Below are 17,576 nucleotides of genomic sequence, written 5' to 3'. Positions count from 1 at the left end.
AACTGTGGTAAAATAGGAAACTTTTCTGCTAAAAGCCCATATGGTGACAATGGTGGAGAAGAGCTTCAAAGCACCAACAAAACTTTGGATAAGAGCAAAGAGAAGAAGGTCTATCAGCAAGAAAGGAGAAAACACCGGAAGAAGAATAGTCTCTATACCTTCGAGGATGATACCACTGATGAATAAAGTGCCTCATATGGTGATTGCAATGAGGATAAAAGAGAATTTATCTCTTTATATCACTAGATGAACCAGTTAATGAAGATAAGGAAGATGAAGATATTGAAGCTGAGGTGGACCTGGAAGGAGAACTTATAAGTGCTCTTGAAGAGTTAAGTAAAATAAAAAAATAACTAAAAAGAGTTAACCATGTTGTTGTCAAAGAACAAAGCCTTATGAGGTAATCCCTGGATGAGTCAAATCAAGTGATTTCTGATTTGAAACTTCAGCTAGAAGAGGCTAAGAGGATATGTGAAGTTACCTCCTCTTATTTGATGAAGAAGGATAAGGAGAATAAAAATATGGAAGAAGAAATTGTAAGGCTCAAAAAGGAGCTTGAAAAGAGCAAGAATGAGTTGAAGATGAGAAGTAAGTTTGAGGGCATCACTAAAGTTTTGGACAAGATACTAAGCAATCAAAAGAACTCAAAAGATACTGGTGGTCTAGGATTTGAAGAAGGATAGAGTTCAAACAGTAAAGACACATATGGTAAGGAGATACAATTTATCTCCTCAAGTGAAAGCAAAGAAAAAAAAACCTTCACTATCAGCAAAGGTATCAGGAAGAAGACATATGCAAAAGCTACAAGAGATCACTCTATAAACTAGTATGGTCAAACAATAAACCAGAAGAATCACTCAATGTACCAGTATGTTGATCCTAAAGGGAAGAAAAAGGTTGATAATGAATGTTTCATCAAAGTCCATAACATGAGAAGAAGATATCCTGAGAGACAAAAAATTTCCAGTGCAAAGCAACAAGACTAGTATGTACCCAACTTCCATGGTTATTGCTATCAGTGTAATAGGTTTGGATATAAAATTGCTGATTGTAGTATGATGAATAATCCCCCTATCATTTTTGTAAGTAGAAATCCATTCAATGCACTCCGAGATGTGAATGTTGTTTGTTATCAGTGTAATGGATTTGGTCAGGAGAAGTCAACCAGTATCCTACAATAGTTTTTCAAACTCATCTTTTAATGTCAATGTGAAATGCCAAAGTTATCAAGAGTTTGGACTTATTACAAAGCATTGCAAGCATAGGAAAATCAAGCAGAAGAAGATAACTCCTGATCAAAAACTGGTGACTAAACCGGTGAAGGAAATTGCAGTAGGAAAGAAGAGAAAAGACGAACCGGTTTTGGTTGAGAAGGACAAGAACAAAGAAGAATCAAGCTTGATTGTGCAGACTACCCTACATGCCAAAAGAATAAATTTATTGGTTGTAGACTATAGATGTTCCAATCACATGATCGGTGATAAAAATAAATTTAATAATCTTGAAGATTGGAATGGTGGCTCAATAAGATTTGGAGACAACTCTTCCATCAAGATAAAAGGCAAAGGTACTCTAAACACAGATGGAAAATTGAAGGCACATGATGTATACTATGTGGAAAGGCTAAAGAACAATTTTCTAAGTGTAAGTTAGATATGTAATAAATGATATAAATTTACTTTTGACCTATGGTTTACCAGATAAGAAAAGAGAGTACCGATTAGATTGTAGCAGAAGGAAAAAGGAAAGATGGAAATGTGTATAATCTAAAGGAATGCTATGAGTCCCAATTCATGATGGGACAAGTAGATCATAACTAACTATGGCATGAGAGATTAGGCCACACAAATTTTGATAATCTAGTCCAATTTAGCAAAAAGGGCTATGTGAGAGATATGCCACAAATCATCAAACTGGTAAGCACATTTTGTGATGAATGTGTAAGAGGAAAGAAGACTAAGGTGACCTTCAAGACTAAAGAACATAATTCTTCGAGGCCACTTGAACTTGTGTACATAGATCTATGTGGACCAACTATAACAAGAGCTCTAGCTGATGAAAGATACTTCATGCTCTTCGTTGATGATTTTTTAAGAATGATATGGATCACTTTAATGCAGGAAAAATATAAAGAATTTGAAGGATTCAAGATTTTTTAGAATATGGTTGAGAGGGAAAGTGGATGCAAGCTAAAATGGCTAAGATCAAACCAAGTTGGAGAGTTCACATCTAATGAATTTGAGGATTATTGTGAGAGGTATGGAATAAGAAGACAATATTTAGCTCCAAGGAAACCACAATAGAATGGTGTGGTAGAAAGGAAAAACTAGACTATCAAGGAGATGGAAAGAACCATGTTAAATGATACAAACATAACGGACATATATTGGAAGGAAGTAGTTCATACTACTATATTTACCTTGAACTAGGTTCAAATAAGAACAAACAACAGAATGACACCCTATGAACTATGGTATGACCATAAGCCATCAATTAAATACTTCATCAAAAGAGATCAAAAGAGATCAGGATGGCTTGGGAAACTTTGATTCCAGGAGTGATGAAGGTATTTTTCCATGGTTACTCAACTCATAGTAAGGCCTATAAGTGCTACAACAAAAGACTAAGAAGACTCATTGAGAGTGTGAATGTAAAAGCAGATGAGGATTTGTATAAAGAAAGGCAAGCTTAAGTCAACCGGTGTGATGATTTTGGTGATGAAGATGAAATGCAATCTGAAAGTGAACCAGAAGAAGTACCCAATGAGCCTCCCAACTGGTATGTGTAGAAAAATCACACCAAAGATCAGATTATAGGCAATAAGTATGATGGTGTGTAGACAAGAAGAAGACTAACCCAGAACAATGAACATCTAAACTTATACCTCATGACTGAAATGGAACCCAAATCATTCAATGAGGCCAGCAAGAGTGAGAAGTGGATGGTTGCAATGGAAGAGGAGCTACATCAGATTGAGAAGAACAAGACTTGTGAATTAGTCCCTAGTCCGGCAAACAAGAACATCATTGGCACCAAATGGGTCTACCAGAACAAGATGAATGAAGAAGATAAGATTGTTAGGCATAAAGATAGGTTAGTGTGCAAAGGGCACTCTCAAGTAGAGGGGATTAACTTGGAAGAAAAATTTGCACCGGTGGGAAGACTTGAAACCATTAGAATATTTATTTTTTTAGTCTACAAGCTATATAAGGTATATCAAATGGATGTGAAATCTGCCTTCTTAAATGGAAATCTGGAAGAAGAAGTATACATGGAACAACCAGAAGGTTTCTTATTACATGATGATGAAACCTTTGTGTGCCAATTGAAGAAGACCTTGTATGGTTTAAAGCAAGATCCTACGGCTTGGTACTCAAGGATGGATCAATACTTAAAGGAGAAAGGTTTGAAAAAGGTGATTGTTGACATTAATATATACATTAAAGTAGAAGGAAACCACATGATTATTGTGGTTGTGTTTGTAGATGACATAATCTTTGGAGGCAACAAGGACACCCTCTGCAAATAATTTGCTAATTAGATGTAGTCAGAGTTTGAGATGTCAATTCATGGAGAGTTGTCATTCTTTCTTGGTTTGTAGATTTCACAACAAGACAAGGGGATATTCATCTCTCAAATTAAGTATGCAAGAGATATGTTGAAATTTTTTCAAATGGAGGACTACAAACCGATAAGTACTCCCATGGTGACCGGATGCAAATTGAGCAAGGATGATGAGTCATTGGTGGTGGATCAGACCCTTACCAGTTAAGGTTAGACCGGTTAAGGCCTTACAATGTTTTTCATCAAAACAGATCCTGTTAGGAATCTAGATCTCTGTTAGGAGATAAATCTGGTTAAGGATTACCTTGTAAAAGGATTTTAGATCCACGACTGTGAATCACCTTTCTAGAGAATTGGAAATAGACTTTACAAAGCCTATCCGGTTAAGGATTTTAGATCTTGTCAAAGAGATTAGTAATCAACAAGTTGATGATCTACAAAGTAGCACACAATGCTTGGTTAGATCCTTAATAGCTTTCAGTTGATGCATCACAACATCACTTCAGTCTTTTGTCCTTAGTTCCTTCAAGCTTCTATCGTGATCTCTTCTTTCTGTATAGAATCCAATCTTGTCTCTTCAAAATTTGATCTCTTTTCTTCGTATACACTCTCACACATACATACACCCACCTAAAAACCCTAGACATGATGTCCTCATATAGGATTCTGATTTCATGTCGGTCCAATGAGATTTGGACAACAAAAACCCTAAATACAATGTGTCTAGACAAGTTTGAGACACGACACAGAGTCATCGCCATAATGTCGGTGGAAGATCTGATCATATTTTTTCAAGTTTGTCCATTAGAAAAATATCGATTATCGGTTTACAAATGAAGACTGGAAAGCTGAAACATAGTGTTCCAATCTCTTGGTTGTCGCTCGGGGACCTTGTACTAGTTGGTTTGTCGCCAAGTCGCGACAATTAATAGTTGAGCACTTTCGCATAACGGTATAGCAATAGTTGTTGGATCATCGCAAACTAGCTCGACCTTTAACACATGAATGTTAGTTGAGGTCCTTGAACATTCTTTGACCGTTAAGCTCCTTCTGGAAACACTGATAGTTTTCAACAAACAAAGACTATACATACACAGTACAGGTTGCATGTTACATCATATGATACCGGTTGAGAATACAAGAGATAAATACGTGTCCATCAATGACAATCACAACTTCAATACAAACATCATCAAAATGGCAACAACCTTCCCCTTAGGAATTGATGGCAACACTTAGAAAAATTTTGATAACTAAGTGCTTACAAAACAAATAACATGCCATAATCAAAATTACTCACCCTAGGTATATACACTACTCCTTTTTACAAAAATACTAACATGAGCAACTTCTATTTGCATTAAATTTTTAATTACCACTCCCCCTTTTCCGTAATGACAAATCTATCAAATTTCAAAAACCACTCCCCCTGTTTTCCATAATTTTAAATTACAAAACATGAAAAATAGAGTATATGTTCAAGATAATAAAGAGTAAAACTTTTTAAAAATGACTTTAAATTTGTTCTGAAAGTCCTTCATATTTGAAGAACGAGACTCTAAGAGTGAGGCAACAATTTCACTCTCGATCTTCATATGGAAAGCTAGTTCCTCCATGGCATTGATTGTGCTCATCTCCTGTGTAATAGAAATAGCCTCCAGGTTCAAGAAGCACTTTTAAAGAACCTGCAACTTGGGTAGTAGGAGTAGCTGTAGCTCCTATAGTTGTTGGGTCTGACTGCTGATCTCTGCTTCTATCTATGTGATCTATTGCTGATATGTTTGGATGGTTTGTCCATATACTATGAAAGAATCATATGGTACCTTGAAGGTATCCACATACTACTTCAATTATGATTGGAGTTGACCTTTTATCTTTAGAAAATCATCACAGAATAAATTGGGCTGGAATATTTTGCTTAAAAGCATACTTCTTTCAGCCATTGAGAGACTGATATCATCCTTCTAGTGGATCAGTTTGGTCTTGTCCTCAACAATTTTTTGTACCAGTGCAACATTCAGTTCCTTTTCAATGTTTTTCCTTGCAGTGGCCTGGGAAGCAGCTTCTAGTGATTGGACCTCATCATCTACTACATTGCATAGTAGTTTTAGCTTGGCCAGCGAGGGATCGGTACTGGAGAGATTAGTACCGGGGACTAGATTGGAAAGAGTGTCAACAACAAATTGGATGACATCTCATTCTTTGTTTTTCCTCGGTTCTTCCAATCTATCTTGAGCCAATTGAATGCTTCTTAGTAGCTCATTATCATCAATCAATTTAGTAATACATGCAAGAGTTAAATCGGTGTGACTAGTGGGATCTCCGGTTGCCTTAGGAGTCAGTCCTCCCTTAGTTGCCTTGTTCTCATCTTGTTTCCTCTTTTCCTTCTCTGCCTTTTTATTGTCAGCTTTCTGTTTCTCCATTTTCTCCTTCTCTGTTCTTTCCTTCTCTACTATCTCATTCTCCAATCTCTCCTTTTCTTCTTTCTCCTTCTCTTCTGCTCTCTTCTCTCTTCTTCTTTCTTCTTCTCTTCTTCTACTTTCTTCTTTGCTTCTTCTTTCTTCCTCTTTTCTTCCCTCTTTTTCTCTTCTTTTTCTCTCTTCTTTTCTTCTTCTTTCTTCCTCTCTTCTTCCCTCTTTTTCTCTTCTTCTTCTCTCTTCTTATCTTCCTCTTCTTTCTTCCTCTCTTGCTCTGCAAGAATGTCAGGTGCAATATCAACTGGTGCATCATCTAATGCATATACATCAATAGGAACATTCTGCCCAATTAATCTCTCTCCCCTGTCATCAAAAGTTTCATCCGGTATAGGTTTTAATAGGTTAGCTTGAGCCTATTGAATTTTTTTGGTTACCTTCTTCCTTTTGACAACTTATTGAGCTCGCAGGTGAGTATCCTTTTCTACCTCAAAGATCCTCCAAGTAGCAAAAGTCTTCTCTTCCTCATGAAGAAGATACCTTTATACTGATCAATAATCTCAAGCAATTCAAAGTTAGAAGCATTTGGAAAATATTGAGCAACAATTTCCTCTCTAATTGCTTGCTCCTTTTCAATGGCAATTCGCCACTTATTGTCCATGGAGTTATACAAAGATTTAGAAACAACATATTTAATGTTGGTAGGTGATCGATCATTATCACATAGATATTTGATAAGTTCTTGTTCAACATATTATTTTTTTATATCATTGAAATCATCAAAATATTCTTTCAAATCATCAAGAACTTTTCTTTTAATATTCTTAATTGTCCTTTGACAATGTGTCATCGGTTTGTAAGAAGGAACATGAACATTTATCGATGCAAAGGATGCAGATAGATTACTGGTTGTCTTCATCTTCTTACTTGATTGCCTTGTCTTCTTTGTTTCTACCTTAGGTATAGTGTCATCTGAATCCAGTGTGTTATTCCTAGTTTTTCTCTTCATTTCAAATACCTTTGGAGGATTAGCCTATTGTTTCTTCTTGGCAGATGACTTCCTGGTTTGTTTAGGACTTACAGTAGATGTAACTGGTGTTGATACTGCTGGCTTAACTTCCTTCTTCTTCGGCTATTGTACTTAAATAGATTGGATCCTCTCTAAGTAAGTACCAATCCTCTTCTTCTTAGGATCAGGTAGTGAAGCAATTAGGGTAGAAACATACCGAATAATTATGTCGTTTACTACTTCATAGCCCATAGGCTTGACTTTCTCTTCTCTGGGTTCTACCAATTCCATTATGCAGTGGTCCACTTTGATTGTAAAGCGAATATCATCTTCATATTTATTGACAAGTTCTCTTGAGATTCTTGTCCTCTATTTCATCTTCAGCTTGAATTCATCAAAGTAATTGTTTAAGGTCTCTAGATAGGGTGGTCCTACTACCTATAGACTCTCCTTGATTTCCCTTGAGACTTGTAGGTCACTAGACCATTGAACATCTCCAACTCCTAGAAAATATAAAAAATAGACCTACAAGGACTTTACCGAATTTAAACTTTAGTGTCTTGTCCTCTTTGATGGACTTTAGGTTCTCCAAAAGTTGTTTCTACATGTAGGTACATAGGTCATACTCTGCATCTTCTTTAATCATACGGTAAGTGGCATTCACCACAGCTGTAGGAACATAGTTCATTCTGCTAGCTTAGAAACATCTACACCCAATCACCATACAAGCGAGTTTCGCCAAGTCATCTCTTATGGTGTTTACTGTCATTGCCTATTGGTCGCTCACAAAACCGGTGAGCTCTCTCACTTTGGTTTTGGTGATCTTTCGGAGAACATGGACTTCTCCAATGTTGTAGAAACTAGTCATGACATGGATTGCCTGTGGATTTATGTCATGGGTTCTCTCAAGATACATTTTGTTTCCATGAACCCAGCTAAGATCCTCATGGATTTATGTCATGGTTTCTCCTTGATCAGTTTAAACTCTGGTTTTATCATTTTCTCTTCTCCACAAAATAAAGTTAACTAGGAATAGATTATTAGAGACCCTAGGTCTTCTAATTTGCAATCAATATATCCAGAAATATCCCCTTCTATAATGACTCTAGCGGGGACTTGGGATAGGGCATCATACTTCAACCTCTTCTTAAGTGATTTGGTTGGACTCTCAGGTGTGGAAGTACTAGACCAGGCTTTGGATACAGAAGTCATGACAAAAAAATTCAGAATGATAAGAGAGTATCCATGAAAAATACCTTTTTACTCAAACTAGGGTTTCATCGATGTTGAGCACACCACACTTCTCCAACAGGTTTCTTTATGGTTCTTATCTCTACTCCAGATAACTTGATATGATTGTAGAATCTTATACAAGGTAACTTTCTTGATCACTTTGAATGCAAGAAAAATCGCCTTTGTTTCACAGCTCTGGTTTGAAAAATTCTTCTCTAAAAATAGGTAAGTAAAAATGACTGCAAAAATTGCCTTTATATATTCTCTTTACTTACCATAATAAATGCATCACTAATAGGGCACAAACCCTAACTTTTACCTTTTACCACTTTGTTTCTTCTATCGGTGGACAAGTAACCAATATCGGTAAAAGAATCTTACCGATATATACCGGGGGTTCGAAACATTGTTATTGATATGTTCCCCCAAAGCTTTTTGAAGCCCAGTTTTCCGGTTCAGAGGTCTCCACATTGGGTGCGGAAATTGGCTCATCTTTTGGCTTCTCTTCCTATTTCTTTTTCCATGTTTTCTCCATATCTGCTTGAATGGTTTCAACATAGACCTTCCCTTTTCCTTTTGGGTCGACCAGATTGTTTACCGATGGACTTTCTCTTAGTCTGCATGATCTAGCAATATGTCCAAGTTTGTTACAATGATAACATACCATGCTAGGGGATCTCCATGGTCCGGTGTTTACATTTCCATTCTTTCTTTTGCATGTTGCAGCAATGTGATCACTACCACGATAGATCAAACAAGTTGATCTCCAACCAATTGCCACTTCATAACCATTTGAGTGGTGGTCATAGGTTCTATATCGATTTGGCTTTTAGTTCATAGACAGTTCCTGGACCATTTCTCTTGGTCTCGGTGTATAAGCTTTAGGGTTGTTCATAACCGACCTGCACTCAAAAGATGTATGCCCAAACTTATTGCATGCATAACAATGACCATTGAATTTACCAATACTAGCCTTATGTTTATGCACAGTGTTTGGTATGAAAGAAAAATTATTATAAGCCTTGCTTCTACATACATTAGTAGTATGTCCTTCTTTAAGATAGTTAAAGCATACCGGTTTGAACTTTGGCTTACCTTTGCTTCTTTTGGTGTTTACAGGTATCGATTTCCCTTTTGGTGCATCGGTCTTGGTTCTAGAGGATTCACCTTCCACTTGTGTAGAATAACCAAGTCCAATGGTATCCCTTGATGACTTCATAGACTCCACATGTTGATCCAGTTTTGTAGTACTCTGATTAAACTTTGCAAGTATCTCCTTTGTCTCAGCAAGTTCTTTGGAGAGATCTTCATTAGTTTTTACAAGGGTTTCATTCTGAGAAATGACTGCATTAAGATCAACTTGCATCTCTTCTTTCTCTTTCTTACCTTCTTGCAGGTAAGCGGTAAGAGTACTAATTTCTTGGTTCATCTTAAAGATCTCATGCTCCTTAACTTTCACAAGATCCTCAGCTTTTCTATGGTTTTCCAACTCCTAACTCATCCTTATGGTCAGTTCTTCTAGCTCCCTTCTCAGGTTAGCTTTAGACTTGTTTAGTTTCTCCACTTCCTCAAATAGAGCACCCATGTCTGCTTCATCAGAAGAGCTATTTTTTGTTATTTCCATTAACTGCTCACCAAGTTCCCTCATGCTCTATTCCCCCATAACTCCTTTCAAGATGTTAAACTTAAAGAAAGGGTGACTCTGATACCAATTGATGACTACTAAGAGGGGGGGTGAATTAGTATGCCCAAAAACTTTGACAAACACTTAAGCAAATTAACTGTAGAGCGGTGTATGCTTCTTAATAGTAAATCAATTAAAATATAAATAAACTAGATAGCAAATAAAGCATTCACCCACAATAACACAATCACCATAACAAAAGATATTGTTGGTATTTTGGTATGGTTTTGTCATTGATGTCAACACCTGCTAAATACACCTACTTTGGAGATCTAGCAACATTCACCGGAATTAGTAAATTGTTCAAACAATCACCGGTATATGGTTAACCGGCAGGATATAATGTTCATCGGTACCTGTAATGACATGGAAGACACTTGGTAATGTCGAAGACATCATGTGGACACTTTTTCTTAAAGTAATATCATTGGTATATTCTTATTTGCATATTTGCTTTTACCGGAAAATAGGTCCAGGTTATCTAGGGTTACACCAGCAGGTTTATCTTTTCCAGATTAGCATGGCATGCTATGGAGATTATTTATTATTGTTATAAAAGCATTAAGCCGACATGTTCAAATAGTTATTGCATCGGATATTGTATTATTTGTAAAATGTTTTATTGTAATATCTTGTAGAGCCGACCTACTAAAATTGGTCTTAGGGTATGGTATAAATGTAAGATCTTATTTGTAAGATCAAATGGGGAATGCGAAAAAGATTTAAGGAAGGATATATGTGACATCAAGAAGAGATATACATGAAGACATCATTTGAAGGTGAAGTTAGGTTTTTGTAGAAGCATATCAGCATTACACCAGTACTGAATCTAGCATATGAAGATGCTATTTTGTGTAGTACATTCTCATTGGATTTAACCATCCAACTATAGTCAGTGTGACTCCCATTTGTGTTTGAGCAGTGAGCTCTAGGCTATTGGCCTTTCTGCATGTGCAGACGCCTCTTTGTACACTTACTATCTGCAGTAGTATCATCTGATTGTGGGTAAGGTTTCCCACCATGGTTTTTCCCCTTAAAGGGTTTCCACGTACAAATATTTGTGTCATGTGGTTGACTTTGTGCTTATGTTTCATGCATTAATTCTTACCGGTATAGCATTTCCTGTTAACACTATTTACCGGTACATTTAGCTGTCTTACCGGTATTAAGCATTAAGTTGGTTAATAAGATTTTGGTTTGAATTTATTAGACAACTGATTCACCCCCCCCCCTCTCAGTTGTCCCCGAGACCTACAATTGGTATCAGAGCCTAGTCCTCTTTTTTTTTGCAGAAGTTTAACAACTTGAGGAGATCCAATGTCTACTAATTATTGCAGAAAGAATAGTCCTAAACTTGGTGGAACCAACTATGGAATATGGAAAATCAGAATGGAGACACATCTGAATTGCATTGGTAAAGACATTTGGGAAGTTACTAAGAATGGTTATACTGCTGCTGTAGCTGGTCAGCCTGCTCCTATTACTTTAGCTAAAGATGAAGAAAATGATTGCAAAGCAAGAGAAGCACTTTTGAGCGCATTATCAGATCAACAAATCATGGGATTATCAGATAGATCTACTGCAAAAGTTGTTTGGGATCATTTGGAAACACTGAATGAAGGGGATTCCACAGTCAAAATTGCAAAACTTGAAAGCTTCCAAGTCAGGTATGAACATCTCAAAATGGAAGAAGATGAAAGAATTTCTGCTTTTATGGAAAGAGTAAATGAAATTGTTTTAGGTATCAAATGTTGTGGAGGAACCTTGAGTGAAGATGAGATTGTTTCAAAAATCTTAAGAGGTTTGCCACTGACATATAAAATGAAGGTTACTACTATTAATGAGTTGAGAACAATGCCTAATACATTAGTAACTAGGGATACATTGATTGGAAAACTTTCAGCTTTTGAAATTGAGGAATTTGGTCCTGTTGCTACTATAAAAACTGATTTGGCCTTCAAAGCATCAACATCATCTGCTCCATCTTTTGACAAATCAGACCGGAGAGCCTTTTATGCAAGAGAACTTGAAGAAACCAGGAAGGAGAATGAAGAGCTTGAAGAACTTGAAGCACTATTTGCAAGAAAAATGCCAAAAGGTCCAATTGGAAGTAAGTATGAAGGTAAAGCACCCTTTAAATGTTTCAACTACAATAAGATTGGTCATATGTTTTCAAGATGCCCTGATAGACATGCTAGACTAAGAGAAGAAGCTAGAAGGACATACAAACCTAATCTTGAATATCAGAGATACATATTTAAGAAAAACAAAGATAAATCTTGTTACATTACTGATGAAGGTGTGACTGATGATTCTGATGAGGATCCAGTAGACAATGGATGGGTCTTTGTTGCTATAACAGAAGATCAATCGGTACCTATTGCTCAATCGGTAGAACAAGCCCTAGCAGCTAAAGTTGAATCAAAGGATGAATGGATTATTGACTCGGGATGCTCACATCACATGACTGGAGACAAAGGCAAATTCTTGAACTTTCAAGAATACAATGGAGGTTTAGTAAGATTCGGAGATGACAAAGCTTGTTCAATCAAAGGTAAGGGTTCAATATCTCTTGATGGTAAACATAACACTGACAATGTTTACTATGTTGAAGGATTAAAACATAATCTTTTAAGTGTTGGTCAATTAGTTGAGAAAGGTTTTTAGTTACAATTTAAAAATGGAAAATGCAAAATCATGAATAGAACTGGTTTGGAAATTGCAACCAGTAATTAGACTAGAGATAATATCTTTTATTTGAATAACAATGAAAAGGCATGCTTAATTGCACATATAGATGAAAGTTGTCTATGGCATAAAAGACTATGTCATGTAAATTTTGATTGCATGGTAAAAATCAGTACTTCTAAGGCAGATAGAGATCTACCTAAAATTATGAAACCTCAGAATACAATTTGCAAGGAATGTCAATTTGGAAAACAAGTTAGAACTAGTTTCAAAAGTATTCCAAAAAAATCCAATAATGCTCTTGATTTAATTCACATTGATTTATGTGGTCCAGCTAGAACTAAAAGCTTACAATGTGATAGATATTTCATGCTAATTATTGATGATTATTCTAGAATGTGTTGGGTTACTTTTCTCAGGGAAAAATCAGAAGCAATTGGGAAGTTCAAACTATTCAAAGCAATGGTTGAAAATGAAACCGGTAAGAAAATTAAATGTTTAAGATCAGATCAAGGAGGAGAATTCACATCTAGAGATTTTAATACATTCCGTGAAGTAAATGGAATCAAAAGACAATTATCAGCACCTTGGACACCACAACAAAATGGAGTTGTTGAAAGGAAAAATAGAACTATTTTGGATGCAGCAAGAAGTATGTTATCAGAAGAAAATCTACCACATGTGTACTAGAGAGAGGCAGTAAACACTGTTGTCTATACATTCAACAAAGTTCACATCAAAGGTGAAACCAGTAAAACCCCTCATGAACTATGGTTTGGTAATACTCCTACTCTTAAGTATTTTAGAATTTTTGGAAGTAAATGTTATATTAGAAGAGATGAGTATATTGGCAAGTTTGATCCTAGAAGTGATGAAGGAATATTTCTTGGTTATTCATCTAAGAGTAAAGCTTATAGATGCTTTAATAAAAGATTACAGAAAATTGTTGAGAGTACAAATGTAAAGATTGATGAACAATTCAGAGGAAATTCAAGGTATATAGACTCTGAACCGGTAATAGAAATTATGACAAATGAACCAATAGTAAATCCACCGGTATAGAATGATGATCCAGTTACTCCGGTATCATCAGAGGATACCATAGTAATTCAAGAACAACAACAGACTAAGACACCCCAGTATGTAAGACTGAATCATTCTAAAGATCAAATAATTGGAAGCAAATTTAAAGGAGTCATGACAAGAGGAAGATTGGCAAATGAAGAAGTATGTCTTATTTCTCAAATTGAACCATTATCTATCAATGAGGCATGTGAAGATAAATTTTGGATTAAAGCTATGGAAGAAGAATTAGGACAAATTGAGAAAAATAATACTTAGACATTAGTTCCCCAGCCTAAAAATAAAAATGTAATTGGAACCAAATGGGTATTTAGAAACAAACTCAATGAAGATGGTAAGGTTGTCAGGAATAAAGCAAGACTAGTGTGTAAGGGATATTCTTAGAAAGAAGGAGTTGATTACAATGAAACCTTTGCACCAGTAGCTAGAATTGAGGTAGTTAGATTATTCTTGGCCTTTGCAGCTCACAAGGATTACAAAGTTTATCAAATGGATATTAAATGTGCATTTTTGAATGGAGATCTTGAAGAGGAAGTCTATATTGAACAACTTGATGGATTTTCTTTGATAGATAATAATAATATGGTTTGTAGATTAAGAAAAGCTCTGTATGGACTAAAACAAGCTCCAAGAGCCTGGTATGCAAGATTGGATAAGTATCTTTTAAAAATTGGTTTTACTAAAGGAAATGCAGATAGTAATTTATATTACAAAGTAACTAATGATGACATTTTGATTATGGAAGTATTTGTTGATGATATAATCTTTGGAGGAGAAGATGGATTATGCAAAGAATTTTCTCTTAAAATGCAGCATGAATTTGAAATGTCTATGATTGGAGAAATAAAATTCTTTTTAGGATTGCAGATTTTATAGACTGATAAAGGCATATTTTTTAGTCAATCTAATTACTTGAAAGAACTACTCAAGAAATTTGGGATGGAGAACTCTAAACTGGTAAGCACACGTATGACTACAAATGACAAATTATCTCAAAGGGATGAATCTACACCTGTTAATCCAACTAGATACAAATCTATGATAGGAGGTTTATTGTATTTGACACAAACCAGACCTGATATTATGAATGCAGTATGTATAGTTTCTAGATTTCAGAGTAATCCCAAGGGAAATCATGAATCAACAGTAAAAAGGATTTTCTGGTACTTACAAGGCACAACAAATCTTGGATTATGGTATCCTAAAGATGAAAATTTTGATCTATATGCATACACAGATGCAAATTGGGTAGGAGATGTGGATGATAGAAAGCACACCACTAGAGGGGCATTCTTTCTTGGAAAGAGATTAGTTTCTTGGTTAAGTAAGAAACAGAGGAGTACATCTTTATCAACAACAGAATCAGAATATGTTGCAGCAGCAACAAACTGTACACAGGTACTTTGGCTTAAGCAAATGTTGAAAGACATAAAGGTAAAATGCAAGGAACCTATTACTATATATTGTGATAACACTGCAGCAATTGATATATCTAAGAATCCAATATTACATTCTAAAACAAAACATGTTTCTATCAAACTGAATTTTCTAAGGGAAAAAGTTGAAGAAAAGGAAATAAAACTGGTTTAAGTGAATACTAAAGAACAGCTTGTAGATATTTTTACAAAAACTTTGCCTAAGGAAACTTTTGAGTATCTCAGAGATCAGCTCGGAGTCTTACCTCCACCGGTAGAGACTTAGACAATTGATGATTGTCATCAACCGACATAATTAAATGGACAAATCTTTTATTCTGGTATTTGATGAGGAAGCTACTTCTTAGGGGGAGTAGTTGGTATATTGAATTGGTTTGTATTTTGTATGAACTTGACCTTTTTGTGACTTTGGCATTTGGTGTCAAACGGGGAGAGATATATGGAAAAACATTAAGGAAAAATATATGGAAAAATGCATTATCTTTTTGAGGAGAGATTGGTATTGCAAATAAATCTTTGTATAAACACATATTACTCCCAGGGGGAGAATTGGTTTTTGTACTTGGCATTTATATTTTGGCACTTTGATGGTTTTTCCATCTTGTGTTGCCATCAATGCCAAAGGGGGAGATTGTTGGTATTTTGGTATGGTTTTGTCATTGATGTCAACACCTGCTAAATACACCTACTTTGGAGATCCAACAACATTCACCAGCAATCAGTAAACTGTTCAAAAAATCACCGGTATATGGTTAACCAGCAGGATATAATGTTCACCGGTACCTGCAATGACATGGAAGACACTTGGTAATGTCGAAGACATCATGTGGACACTTTTTCTTGAAGTAATATCATTGGTATATTCTTATTTGCATATTTGCTTTTACTGACAAATAGGTCCAGGTTATCTAGGGTTACACCGGTAGGTTTATCTTTTCCAGATCAGCATGGCATGCTATGGAGATGATTTATTATCGTTATAAAAGCATTAAGCCGACATGTTCAAATGGTTATTGCATCGGATATTGTATTATTTGTAAAATGTTTTATTGTAATATCTTGTAGAGCCGACCTACTAAAATTGGTCTTAGGGTATGGTATAAATGTAAGACCTTATTTGTAAGATCAAATGGGGAATGCGAAAAATATTTAAGGAAGGATATATGTGAGACCAAGCAGAGATATACAAGAAGACATCATTTGAAGGTGAAGTTAGGTTTTTGTAGAAGCATATCAGCATTACACCGGTACTGAATCCATCATATGAAGATGCTATTTTGTGCAGTACATTCTCATTGGATTTAACCATCCAACTGTAGTCAGTGTGACTCCCATTTGTGTTTGAGTAGTGAGCTCTAGGCTGTTGGCCTTTCTGCATGTGTAGACCCCTCTTTGTACACTTACTATCTATAGTAGTATCATTTGATTGTGGGTAAGGTTTCCCACCGTGGTTTTTCCCCTTACAGGGTTTCCACGTACAAATATTTGTGTCATGTGGTTGACTTTGTGCTTATGTTTCATGCATTAATTCTTACCGGTACAACATTTCCTGTTAACACTGTTTACCGGCACATTTAACTGTCTTACTGGTATTAAGCATTAATTTGGTTAATAAGATTTTGGTTTGAATTTATTAGACAACTGATTCACCCCCCCCTCTCAGTTGTCCCCGGGACCTACAGATATTTTGACATGGAAACCCAACTGGGAAAAACCACAGTGAGTAGAAACTCACAAGATCACTATCTACAAAATAGTAACTAGATCAGTTAAGGTGTTACAATGTTCTTCATCAGAATAGATCTTGTTAGGAATCTAGATCTCTGTTAGGAGATAAATCTGGTTAAGGATTACCTTGCAAGAGGATTTTAGATCCATGACTATGAATCACCTTGCTAGAGGATTTGAAACACACTTTATAAAGCCTATCCGGTTAAGGATTTAAGATCTCATCGAAGAGATTAGTAATCAACAAGTTGATGATCTACAGAGTAGCACACAATTCTGGGTTAGATCCTTGATATCTTTCAGCTGACACATCACAACATCTAATCTTCTTTCCGTATAGCATCTAATCTTCTTTTCATATAGAATCTAATCTTCTCTCTTCAGAATCTAATCTCTTTTCTTCGCATACACCAACACACACACATACACCCACCTAAAAACCCTAGACATGATATCTTGATATAAGAATTTAATGTCATGTCTATCCAATGAGATTTGAACATAAAAAACCCTAAATATAGTGTGTCTAGACAAGTTTGAGACACGACACATAGTCACCACCATAATGTCAGTGGAAGATCTGATTGTATGTTTACAAGTTTGTCTATTAGAAAAATACTGATTACCGGTTTACAAATGAAGACTGGAAAGCTCGGTGTCCTTGTACTAGTTGATTTGTCGCCAAGTCACGTCAATTAATAGTTGAGTACTTTCTCATAGCATTATAGTGATAGTTG

This window comes from Cryptomeria japonica, chromosome 11, assembly GCF_030272615.1.
Source record: "Cryptomeria japonica chromosome 11, Sugi_1.0, whole genome shotgun sequence".
NCBI classification, from domain to species: Eukaryota; Viridiplantae; Streptophyta; class Pinopsida; order Cupressales; family Cupressaceae; genus Cryptomeria; species Cryptomeria japonica.
Note: the sequence above shows the minus strand (reverse complement) of the source record.